The sequence below is a fragment of the Oryctolagus cuniculus genome, chromosome 16 (genome assembly GCF_964237555.1).
Source record: "Oryctolagus cuniculus chromosome 16, mOryCun1.1, whole genome shotgun sequence".
NCBI classification, from domain to species: Eukaryota; Metazoa; Chordata; class Mammalia; order Lagomorpha; family Leporidae; genus Oryctolagus; species Oryctolagus cuniculus.
The window spans coordinates 10,153,972-10,166,062 of NC_091447.1; the positions used below are offsets into that span (position 1 = coordinate 10,153,972).

The following is a 12,091-nucleotide window of genomic DNA, read 5'->3' on the forward strand; positions in this document are numbered from 1 at the left end:
TCCGCGTTCGCGGCCACCGGCTCGGCCGCTCGCAGCCTGCCCATCGCCGCGGGCACGGTGCGGTGCGGCCCGGCCCTTCCCCTGGGAGGCAGCGCTGGTGCAGCCTCCGGCGCTCCGCCACGCCACCCCGGGCGGCCCGCACTGCTCTCCCACCCGCCTCCCGCGCGCCCGTCCCCGCGCCGCGGCCGCGCGCTCAGGTGTCCCCCCCACCCCAATCCTCCCGGCCTGCGGGGCTCCAGCGCTCGCCGGGGCCGCTTGTCTTCCCCACCCGGCCCCGCCCAGCCTCCGCCGCGCAGGGGCTCCCGGCCGGGCCTCTCCGTCTCCCTCCCACCTCCGTCCCTCACTCCCCTCCCCTACAAGTGCTATTTTTAGCCAGGCCTGCGTGCGCCGCCCCCCGCTCCGCTCGCGGCTCGCGGCTGCCCTCCGAGCTCGGAGCTCCCCCCGCACGGCGGCGGCGGCGGCGGCGGTGGCGGTGGCGGCGCGTCCCGCACCCCGCGCAGCGCGCACCGAGCCGGCCCCGCCGTGCCCGCCGCGCTCGGCTCCTGCGGCGCCTGCTGCGGCCGGTAAGTCTCTGAGGCAGGACGAGCAAGCCGCGGGTCCCCGAGTCAACTTTCATTGCCCGCTTTGCTTGCTGCCTCGCCATTCTCAGAGTCCCCTCGTCGAAAGATGGCTGTTTGGAGAAGGGGGAGAAGTTAGAGGGTCGCCGGGCGGCGGGTGAGGTGAGAGCGGCCCCGCGGCCCGGCCTCGGCGGGCGCTGGCGGAGGCCCGGGGGGCCGTGGGGGGCCGCGGTCCTGCGGTTGTGCGGGGCCGCGCGCCGCCCGCCCCGCCAGGTGAGCAGCATCTCGGTCGGGACCCCGTCGCCGCGCGTCGCGCGCCTGGCAGCCACCGAGGCCGGGGGCGGGAGAGGAGCCCTGGGCGCGGGCGGCTGGAAGCTGCGTGAGGTGTTGTGCACGTTTGTTGTTTTTGGGGAGCGGGAGCGGAGAGACCCTGGCAGAACAAGGCGTTGGGGGGCTCGGCTCCTCCGCTCCCAGAGAACGCACCCGGATCGCGTCGCCGCCGAGCCTTTGCGTGAAAAGTTTGTTCTGCCAACGTGTTGCTTTAGGGGAGCAGGAGTTAAGTGGGGGCGCCCCGGAGGTTCCGTGGACTTCGGGTCCGAGTCTGGGTGGCAGAACCCTGGGGTTTGCAGAAAAGTTCAGGGGGCTGCTGGGCGCGGGAGTTCACGCCCGTCTCTTGGCCAGCGCGGGAGGAGAGCGAAGACCCGCGAGCTTAAGACGGTGACTCGGCCCCGTCAGACGCCCCGGGGGACGAGGAGCGCCCGGGTGGGCCAGTGGCCGGCGCCCGCTCTTGGCTCTGGGCGAGGCGCGGGTGTTGGTGGTCCGAGGATTGCGCTGGGGCCGGCTGGGGACCGGGCCGCCGCCGCCGCCGCCGCCGCCGCCGCCGCCTCCCAGAGCCCGGGCGCGGCGGGCGCGGCGGGCGCGGCGGGGAGAGGTGGCCCGCGTGTGGCGCGGAGCCCAGGATGCGGGTCCTGCGGCGTGGTCTCTGGTGCGGGTGATTCCAGGAAGCTTTGTGGCGTTTGTTTTGCCTGCCAGGTATGTGTCATTGCCTCAAAAGGACTTCTCCATGAACTATAGCTATTTTTTCTTTTTTTTTTTTTCGGAATTTGTGAGAAATGGGGCAGCTACAGATATCCCATTACATGTGAGTGGTGTGTATGTGTGTGTGTGTGTGTGTGTGTGTGTGTGTGAGAGAGAGAGAGAGAGAGAGAGAGAGAGAGAGAAACATGGGAAAAGGATAAGATGGGCTGAAAAGTTTAACTCTGCCAGAGGAGAAAGTGATGTTAATTTTGTTTCTCTAACAACGCCTATCCAACTGAACCCTGAAATTTCTCATCAAGAGTTAAGATTTAAGAATTGAAAGTATTTGGACCACAATCATGTTTTCAAGTCTTGCTGGTATTTTTGAAATCTCGGAAAAGGCAATAAGTACAGCGAGAATCTATGTTACAGGAAAAAAAAAAACCCAACATTTCAGATCTTTGGAAAGAAAACCTTTTGACATTTGGAAAGGTCTGGATGTTATTTTCTGATGCCCCAGAAATCTTTTTAAATCTCATAATTAGTGACAGCACAGAGTAAGTTGCAGTTAATAAATGGGGACAACTTAAAAATCATGTTTGGAAACCATGTCGTTTGAACGACTTGGTGCTTGTAATGTTTACTGTGGAAATTACTGTGACTGAAAATTGGTTGATGAATATATTTGCCTTTGACCATACATAATTAGTCTTGCTTATCCTTTTGAAACAACTGTTTCAGTTTGGACCAATTACTCAAACTCAAAATCATTGATGGAAACCATTCGTATTTAAAATGCTTAATAAGAATATTGTATTTCTGAAAAAGCAAACTATTTAGGCAGTTGTAAAACTTGTCTAATTTATTCCCATCTATTTTGTTTGAGTGGGCAAATCTCCAGAGGAACTGCATTTTCTGGGACTGTGTCATTTTTGGTGCAGGAAAAAGCTGATGTGTTGCTGTATGATTCAGCTACAGAACAGGTGCATGTACCCGTGGCATTCCTCAGTCTGACCTCGGATGGCTGCCAGCTAGAGGGAGAGGGATGCTCTCTCAGCTCTGCGCCACTCATGATAATCTGCGCTTGACTATGGATGGCGGTTAGAGGCACATAAGCTTGTTCAGAGGGAGGTTAAAGAGTTTTAAGCTAAGTACCAATTTATTAGGTAGGAGACAAGTTTTTTTGTCTCCCCTCCCCCACCCATAATGTCTTCCTGATTCTCTTCCTGTGCCTATTGGGCCAGCCTTTGTTGGGAAGTCTGACCACCACTCTGGCTAGAGATTGTTCGACATACTAAACTCCAGTTTCTGTAAAAATAATGATGCTCTTCTGAAATTAAAAGGCAGTTTTATATGTGCTTATAGATTTTTATGATTGTTTTGTGGCCAAATTAACCATGCCTTTTATTGTAGTAGAAAGAGTTGCTTGGTGAAGCTACTGTCACCATATGTGCATAACTATTTTATATGTTTAGGATACAGATGAACTTTTATTTGAGGTTGTAAAGAGTTTTAAATCTGAAGGCCAGTTGCCAGATAAAAACCTGTTTAATTAGTTTAAGTAGCACCGGTAATTCATCTTTTTATTTGTATCTGCACATAAGGACTTTTGGATTGATATTTTCATTTCTTTTTATTAGAATAACTTTTTTGAACTTGTTTGAATATTACAACATATTATAATTTACAACTGCTCAGTGGGGAAGGTGTGGGCTACTCTTAAGTAGAGAGATGGAGAAATAGCTAACAAGGAGAGTCATTTGAGAAACATATGGACATCATAAAACCCTTCTGTCCGTAGCATCTGTACCTTCTCATTAGTGAAATAATGTAGTTAGGGACTTTTTTTTTGTTATCCAAATGTGACTTTTTATTTTTGCTGTAGCGGACTTTTTTTTTTTTTTTTTTTGGTTTGTGTGAAAATGTAGTTTATATTAATGTTTAAGTTGGTGGGGGCTTTTAAAGCCTGCATCACATTGAGTTTTTATTGTATCCCTCTGCATATATGCATGCTTGCTTTCCATCTTGCTGTATTATAACTCTTAGGCTTCTTGAAAGCATTTCAGAGACAGGTAGTATGAGTCGTTGTTCTCATCTTAGGAAAAAGGAAGCAGGTACACTGCTAAACCCAAGGTTCCACTGAGTGAGTAGTGTGAAGCAGAGGATGCCATTCATGTGCCCTGCATCACAGGTCACAGAGCCAAGTGGTGCCTGTGTCTGGCTTTTGACAATTTCGTAAACAGATAAGTTCCTAGGTTTTTTTTTTTTTTAAGATTTATTTATTTTACTTGAACGGTGGAATTACAGAGAGGGAGAGCAGAGAGAGACTGGGAGTGAGAGAGAGAGGGAGGGAGGGAGGGAGAGGGAGAGAGATCTTCTATCTGCTGGTTCACTCCCCAAATGGCCTCTATGGGTAGAGCTGGGCCAGTCCAAAGCCAGGATCCAGGAGCTTCTTCTGGGTCTCCCACATGGGTACAGGGACCCAAGGACTTGGATCATCCTCCACTGCTTTCCGAGGCACATTAGCAGGGAGCTGGATTGGAAGTGGAGCAGCCGGGACTCAAACCCACACCCATATGGGATGCTGGTGCTGCAGGTAGAGGCTTAGTCTACTACACCACAGTGCTGGCCCTGCTCCTAGGTCATTATTTTATTTTATTTGAAAGGCATAGTGACAGGAATGAGAGGGAGAGAGAAGAGAGAGAGATCATTCAAGAGATCTTCTATCTACTAGTTCATTCCTCAAATACCTTCAACAGCTAGGGCTGGGCCAGGCCAAAGCTAGGACTCTGGAATTCCAGCTGGGTCCCCCACATGGGTAGAAAGGATCCAAGCACCCAAGCTTCATTGCTACCTCAGGAAGCTGGAATGGAAGTGGAAAAGCTTGAACTTGAACTAGGAGCTCTGATATGGGATAAGGGCATCCTAAGTCATGGCCCAATTCAATTGCTGCACCACAATGGCTGGCCTCTAGCTTTTGAAAGTTCACATATATATAGATGTGATGCTCAGTTTATTTTTTAAGAACATTTTATTCATTTAAAACTCAGAGTTAAAGTGAAGGAAAGAGAGAGAGAGGGAAACTTCCATCTGCTGATTGACTCCCCAGATGGCCATAATGTCCAAGGCTGGACCAAGCCAAAAGCAGGAGCCAGGAGCTTCATTGGATCTCGTACGTGGGTAGCAGGGTCCCAAAAATTTGGGCCATCTTTGGTGTTTTCCCAAACCATTAGCAGGGAGCTGGAGCGGAAGTGGAACAGCTGAGACATGAACCGACGCCCATATGGGACCCCAGCATTGCAGGTGGCGGCTTTACCTGCTATGCTATAACACCGGCCTCTGAAAATTTTTAAATTAAGAAAAAATAAACAACTAATTGACAAACAGACATCACAATCTCATCCGCTGGGTCTCTCTGCAAATGCCTACAATGGTCAGGATTGGACTGGCTAGAAGCCGGGAACCAGGAACTCATTCCAGGACTCCTAGTTGGGTGGCAGGAGCCCAATTTGAACCATCACCCATGACTCCCAGGGTGCGTTAGTAGGCAGCTTAGAGTCAGGAGTTGCAGCCTGATATTGAGCCCAGGTTCTGTGATCTGTGATGTGTGATGTAGGCATCTTAGCCATGAGGCTAACCTCCTTAGATCAAATTTTAACTTTTATTGTTTGTTTATTTGAGTGGCAGAGAGACAGAGTGAGCTCCCATCTACTTGTTGACTCCCTGAATGCCTTCAGTGGCTTCACCTGAAGCTGGGAGCTGGGAACCCAGTCCAGGTCTTCCATATGAATGCCAGGGACCCAACGTCCTGGGTGCACATTAGCAACAAGCTGGCAGTGGAGCTAGGACTTGAACCCACACACCCTCATATGAGATGCCATCAACCTAACTGGGATCCTAACCACAAGACCAGAGTCCTGTCCCTCAGATCAGATTTTAGACCAGTCGGTACAATAGTAGGGGATGGACCCTTACTACTGCCTGCTGATGAGAGAGAACTGTCACTCTAGTAAAGTAGTGCTAAACACACACGCACTGCTACGTCTCAAGGGTAACCATTCTTGCAGTCAATCAATAGCCTACGCATTGCTCTTCCCCCCCGGCCTCACCTGATCTTATCTACCGTGCACCGTGCAATTGACTGATCTCAGCACCCTGTGAGATAGATCAGCATCACTCTGAAGCTTGGGGATCATCAGCCTGACCAGTGAGAGCATGCAAAGCCAGGTCTGGGGAAGAGAGTATTGACAGAGGGCAGCAGTGGACAGTCCACTCCAGAGCCAGCCTGTCGCACTTGGGGGTCACGTTCTGGATGCCAGGAGCTCCTGTTTGTCTTAGTGGCTCTGCTTCTTTGGTTGAACTTACAGACATCGAAGTAAGCTGAGGGTTTATGGGATTTCCTAGTCTTTTCTATCCATGTAGATCTTAAAGCTACTTGTTCATCTTTTTCTTCATCCCACCAAATCCGGGCTCTTTTATATCTCAGCAGAATCTGTCAGGTTAATGCCCTCATGATCTGTAACAGCCAGGGTGATAGACTTCTGCTATTGTATTTTGAGATTCAGAAGCAGAATATATTATCTAGGATGTGGAAAAAAGCTTCGCAGGTTCATGGAAAATGCTCACATATAATCTTATGGAAGCGTACATGTGTTTGATGGAAATATTTTTGGCATCTCTGAGTAAGCAGACAGTACTCGGAGCCTTTTATTACATTAATGTATACCACATAAGGTATATATATATATATATTTAATATCCCTCTCTGTCAATGTATGGCTTATAGGAACTCATCCAAATCATTTTAAATGTGAAGTACTGATTAAAAATAAGTGTCTGTTCCAGTGTGGTTTGCTGTTTACTATAACTGAATGCTGTTTAGAGCCTCAAACACGGAAGACTCCTCTTCATTCTTTGCTGCAGCAGAGTCTAGCGTGCTAACGGTAAGGTGGAGGAGAGGTGAGGTTGCTGGAGATGGTGCCCTCTCATTTCTACAGAAACCAGGGCCAGGCTGTGCACTGGCCTCCTTCAGGTGCAGTGAGGGTAAGATTTGCATGGATTGTGGACCACTCAAGGTACTTGGAAAGAAGTCATGCAAACTAACTAGTTAACCTTAGCATTGCATACAATTACTAGAGGATGCTGAATATTGCATTGCCACAAACATAGCAGCTTAAGACAGCTACGGTTTTATTTACCCAGTTTTCTTGCTCAGGAGACCACTCAAGGCTCAGTTGGGTCCTTTTGCCTTTTGGCAAGGGTTACAGTCTCATCCAAGGCTCAGCTGGGGGAGGATCTGCCTCCAAGCTTCTTGTGTTGTCAGCAAAATTTATCTCCTTGGAGTTGTAGGACCGAGGTCTCCTTTTTCCTTCTGGCTGACAGCCAGAGACCACTCTGAGCTCTTGGATGCTGTTTGCTGTGCTTGACCATGTGATCGTCTCATAGGTACTGTGACAACGTGATGGCTTGCTGTCTTGCTCTGCTCTGGCAAGACAGTCTTATACAGCATATTGTAATGGTGGGAATGATGTCGCCTTTTATAATGACATCCTGTTCTGTCATATAATCAAGGGAGTGACATCCATCATGTAGCCATGTTTTGTTGAGTAGAAGCAAGTCGTGTGTTTGACCTCAGCTTAAGGGGAGGGGCTTGAACAAGGACGGGACTCATTGTAGGTCACTGTAGGATGTGCCCACCACATTGACCTGCTAGTAGGATCTCTTATGTGGTAAGCAGATCTCCTTTACAAACCACTCATTTCAAAATAAGGCTCAAAACCACTCTGCAGAACCAGTTCTGCGAGATCCTGTTGCTGCTGGCATGCCATCGCGCTTCTATAGCAGAAAGAGGGCTCTGTAGCATGAGAGGGAGGATTCTCCATATATATGGGATTCAGTGATTTACAGCAAAAAACAATGTCAGGTGTTCACCACTGAGGAAAAAAGAAAGAACGTGAGCAATGATTGCTTTGGGAAATGTTTAAGTTTTCGACCCACACAGGGTGTGATAAGCATCTGGAGATCAGAGTGAATTGAAAAGTGTCTGAGATGTGCAGCTCCTTGGAAAGAAAGCCTTTCTGGGGTTCAGCAGAGGGATGGAAGCCAGGGATTAGGAATTGTGCTGAGAAAGGAGTGGAAGCGAAGATGAATCCAGGCCGCACGTTCCTTCTCGGGGATGACTTAGTCACTGTTATATTCTACATGGTAGAGACTTCAGGGGACTGGTCCCACCAACTTCGCAGGGACCCAGCCCTGTGGTTTGGAGCCCCACGGCATGGCTTCCCCTGCGTGGCTAAGGACGAAACAGAACCAAGGCCCACTGCAGATCCCCTGTCCTGTGTCTGTGGCCTAGTGACTGTGGGTGCTGGGGAGGGAGGGGTTTGGGAGCCTGTTGAACATATAGCCCATTAACCTAGCACTTTATAGGAACAATTTTATCTAATCTCTGTGCCACCCCCGGCAGCCTAGCTCCTGTTTCCTCTTGTTCTCTTTCCCGCCACTCTGAGGTAAATGCAGACTTAGGTCACCTACCTTGCCTGGGCTCATTCAGGCAGGGGTATCATCAGGATTTGTGTCCCCTGTAGTACACATTTTATGCTTAATCGGTATGTTTCGAAGTTTCCAGAAGTGAAGCCTGTTAATTCTTTAGAGTGAATATCAACTTGCTCTTGGGCTCTGTCATTCACCCAGAGAAACCTGGGTACTGGAAGGTGAGGGTTAAGAGAGGAAAGAGAGTGTGCTGTATCATGCCGCCTTTTATCTTCCCTGCAGGAAGTACAGATTATAGGTCTCTGTTAGATCTGAAAGTAAGAATAGGGAGTGGAGGCATTGCGTTTTTATTTCTACTTATCATTTTGGTTAAAATCAAACACTCTGCATCTCCTTTCTCTCCTGTATGTAGATTTCTACTGTTGAATTGAAGCAGGAAACATTATGAATTCATTGCTTCTTTGGCCATAGGGTTCTTTCTATAGCTTTTTCAGTAGATGCCACTGTTTTGATCTACTTGAAAGGCCTATTGAGACATTCTTCCTTTGTTCTTCTATTACTCCGTCCCTCTTTCTACTCTGTGGTACATCTGAATTCTATTCATAGCTATTCTACTTTTTTCCTTCTGTTTTATGTACTTAAATCTCTTCTTTAAATGGTTCTACTTCCATTGATCAGAATCATTGGCCCAGATACCCTTGCTGCTCTACTGTGAAATTCAAGTTCAGTGTGGGACCCAGGATGTCTTATATCTTTTTCTGTTAATTTTACTGAGCTGTAGACTCTGCATCCCAACAGTCTGTATGAGAAAGCCTTTCAAGATTGCTCTGGATATTTGAGTCAAAATGTAAACATTTTAAGCTGAACACCTTAAGGAAGCACTCTGATTGGATTGTGTGAGTTCAGGTGCAGACCTGCAGCCCACTGTATGTTCCCATGTCTGTCTTTTCAGAATGGTACCTTTCAAAAAGAAAGGAAGAGTGAACCACCCCAGCCCCATTGGGCTTGAGTGGAATAACCTTTTTCAGAGCACAGTACAGCCCAGAAAATCTTAAAAACAGCATTTTTTCCTTCATCCAGCTTTTATATATCCTAAACTACCTTAGGTCCCATTTGGCTCCCAAAGCTCAAAACCCTTAACATGACACCAGTTCTTTCAGTCTGTATCCAGCATACCTTTATTTTTTAATTGTTGCCACTCCTTAATTTATACTTAGTAAGTCTTCAAGGATTTAAGTTGTAGGCTTGGAGCTTGCAGGTGGTTTATCTTTTAGAGAAATGGAATGAGCCAGCCAGAGAGAACAAATCATCATGTAAAGAAAAGTCAGGATGGGGAGGGAGGGAGGGAAGGAGGGAGAAAGAGAGAGAGAGAGAGAGAGAGAGAGAGAGAGAGAGGAGACAAGTACAGTGTTTCGGTCCCTGTATCTGACCATTCTTGGGAGCCCAGTTCCACCACTGATTGGTTTGAGGTTATGTTATGAAAGCAATAAACTATGCATAAATTGAGTTTCTGCTTCTTGCAGGATAAGAGTCCTGAATAGCATAGGTTTCGTTCATTCTCTCATTCTCAGTGCTTTTTCTGAATATCTGGCCTCCAGGACTCTGGTTCTATCAGAGCCAGAATGAGACTCTCATTCTTCTGGGGGTTTATTTGGAGAGTGCGCCCATCAGGCAGCTGTACCTTCTCTGCTCTGCTTTTCTTCGAGGCCCAGCTTATGTCCCACTTCTTTTGTGATGCTGTCTCTGATGACTGCAGCTCCTGGTGATGTCACCCTTCTCTTCTTTCCTAGAGTAGTTAGGATATGGCCGTGGTTCCCACAGCCTTACAGACTGAATTCTAGTATTGATTGAGAGAAGCTTGAATTAAAAAAAAAAAGTAGATGTTAGGTCTTTAAAGGCCATTTCATTTTATTACCCACACAGCATCTTTGTACTGGAGAAATAGAGAATATTTAATATACAGAATGATTCACATAGGTATTTGTGGTCTCTTTGCAATTACTCTGTGGTCCACTGGAGATCCATGACACGATTCCCATCCCAAGCCCCTGGTTCCTAGACAGAGAGGCAGACAAGGTTTGGCTTCCTAGCAGGTACCCTCTCCAGATACAGTGCTGTGCTGCAGGAGGAGTGGGCTGATTTGAGCTAAGACTACTTCTCTGTGCAGTGTACTTCTTTTTATTAAATATCTAACTCAAGTTTGTGGAACAGAGGACCAAACATAAATACGTTTGCATATCTGTATCATAAGTTATAAAATGAAAACCAGTGAACAAATATAAATGTGAAAACTGAGGTGATGAAATGAAAAGGAACAACATGGAATCATGTTACTCATGATATTGTGTTGTTGAAATTACATATTGCATATGTTGGGTTTGAGAGTATGACGCTTCAACCTTAGATTCTGTTCTTGTTTAATCTTGCTATGTTTTATACTAATATAAACTCAGAAGAATGCCCTTTTAGAGTAGATTAAGAACAGACTTAACTGCAAGGCTTGCTTTGCTGGTTCAGTGCAGTGAGACTTCATACGTGACCAAGTTCCTCCTAATAAATGCGTCATTCTCAAATGTCAGTTCTAATGAGATAGCACCTGAGAACTCTGTAACGTCCTTTTGTTTTCTTGAAAACTACTGAATTCTCAACCAAATGTGTAAGCCACATCTACCGGCTGCTGGAATGGAGAACAGACTTATCAAAACTACAAGGAGATGGACTGTGTGCATGGAGATTTCAGCTGCGTTCAACATGATTTCAACCGCTGTGGTGCAGGTACTTTTGAAGGCTTCTGCTATCATGTGTTCTCCTGTGCCTCAGTTCATCTGCACTTTTCTCTACTGAGCTTTACTTGCTTAGCAAACTGTATTATTTGGCCTTCACCTAACACATGTCTGATTAAAAACCTCACCAACAAACCAAGGAATGAAAATTCAGTGGTAGTACATGGTTTTAAGCTGCTTATTCAGAAATTAATTAGAATCAGTTTATATTTAGATTATTATCCCAATGAAAAGGAGAAAAATTCCACATCAGACCTGTGGCTCTCAGTGTTAAGTACACAGCCCCAAATTTAATAGCACTTACAGCATTTTGCATCTTGCTCTGTGTCGTGTGTTGTTAACTTGTTTGGAAGCTCCTTGAGGTCAGAGAGAACACGCTTACTGTTCTTTGCTTTCTGCCACAGCATTAAGTACATTTTGTCCAATTGGTGCCCAATAACAGCTTGCTGATTGGCCTATTATTTATATCTTGTTATTTTCCATTGTCCTGAGCTCCTTGAAGGTGGGGGACTCTTTGGTTTTAATCTGTCATCTCTGAATGCCTCATACAGTGACTTGCCCTTGAGAAATGCTCAATTATGAAAGGATGCATGAGATTTCTAAAATCTCATCTCATATACAGGGTGCTTCTAATAACTGTCTAGATCAGTGCTGTCTGGTAGGTCTTTCTGCGATGAGGGAAATGTTCCTTCTCTGTCCTTTCCATTACCAAAGCCACCAGGCACACATGGCCTCTGTGCACTTGAGACGTAGCCAGTGCAGCCATGGGCCTGAATTTATTCCCTGACTTAACTTTAATTATTAAATAGCCTTACATTGCTAGCAGGCAGCACAGGTCCAGGTGATAACCGTCTCCATTTTCAGGCTCATTTGCCCACCTCTCCCTCATGAATACCATTTTTTTTGGTGTTAAGTGGATGCTGCTTTTGGATTTTGTTGTAACTGGCTGGTCACATCAGGTTTCTTTCGTTCATTCCCCAAATGACCCATAACACTGCCTGCAATCTCTTCACTTACCCCACCAGCTGATCTGAGGGGTTTTATCATTTTCTTATTTGTCTCTCTCAGAGAGGCCTGATGCTCAGTACTGTACAGAGTAGGGTTCCCTTGCTCTTTTGTCTTTAGCAGCCTGGGTTTCCCTGTTTCCCCCTAGGCTCTCTGTTTTAGCCCTTTGATTTCCTAGTAAGCCCAATTAAGCTTGGGTTATCTGTTTTCTTAGTAGTAAGTAATATCATCATCTTTATC

At 46.9% G+C, this 12,091-nt stretch overlaps 1 protein-coding gene across 1 annotated transcript in view; it reads left to right on the forward strand.

Moving 5' to 3' along the window:
• Nucleotides 1-452: 452 nt before the first annotated feature.
• The window catches only part of HDAC9 (histone deacetylase 9), a 1,002,499-nt gene continuing 990,860 nt past the window's right edge, over nt 453-12,091 (forward strand). The window contains exon 1 of the mRNA XM_051853225.2: nt 453-563. The gene's annotated coding sequence lies outside the window, so the exon portion shown is untranslated. The remainder of the gene's footprint in view (nt 564-12,091) is intronic.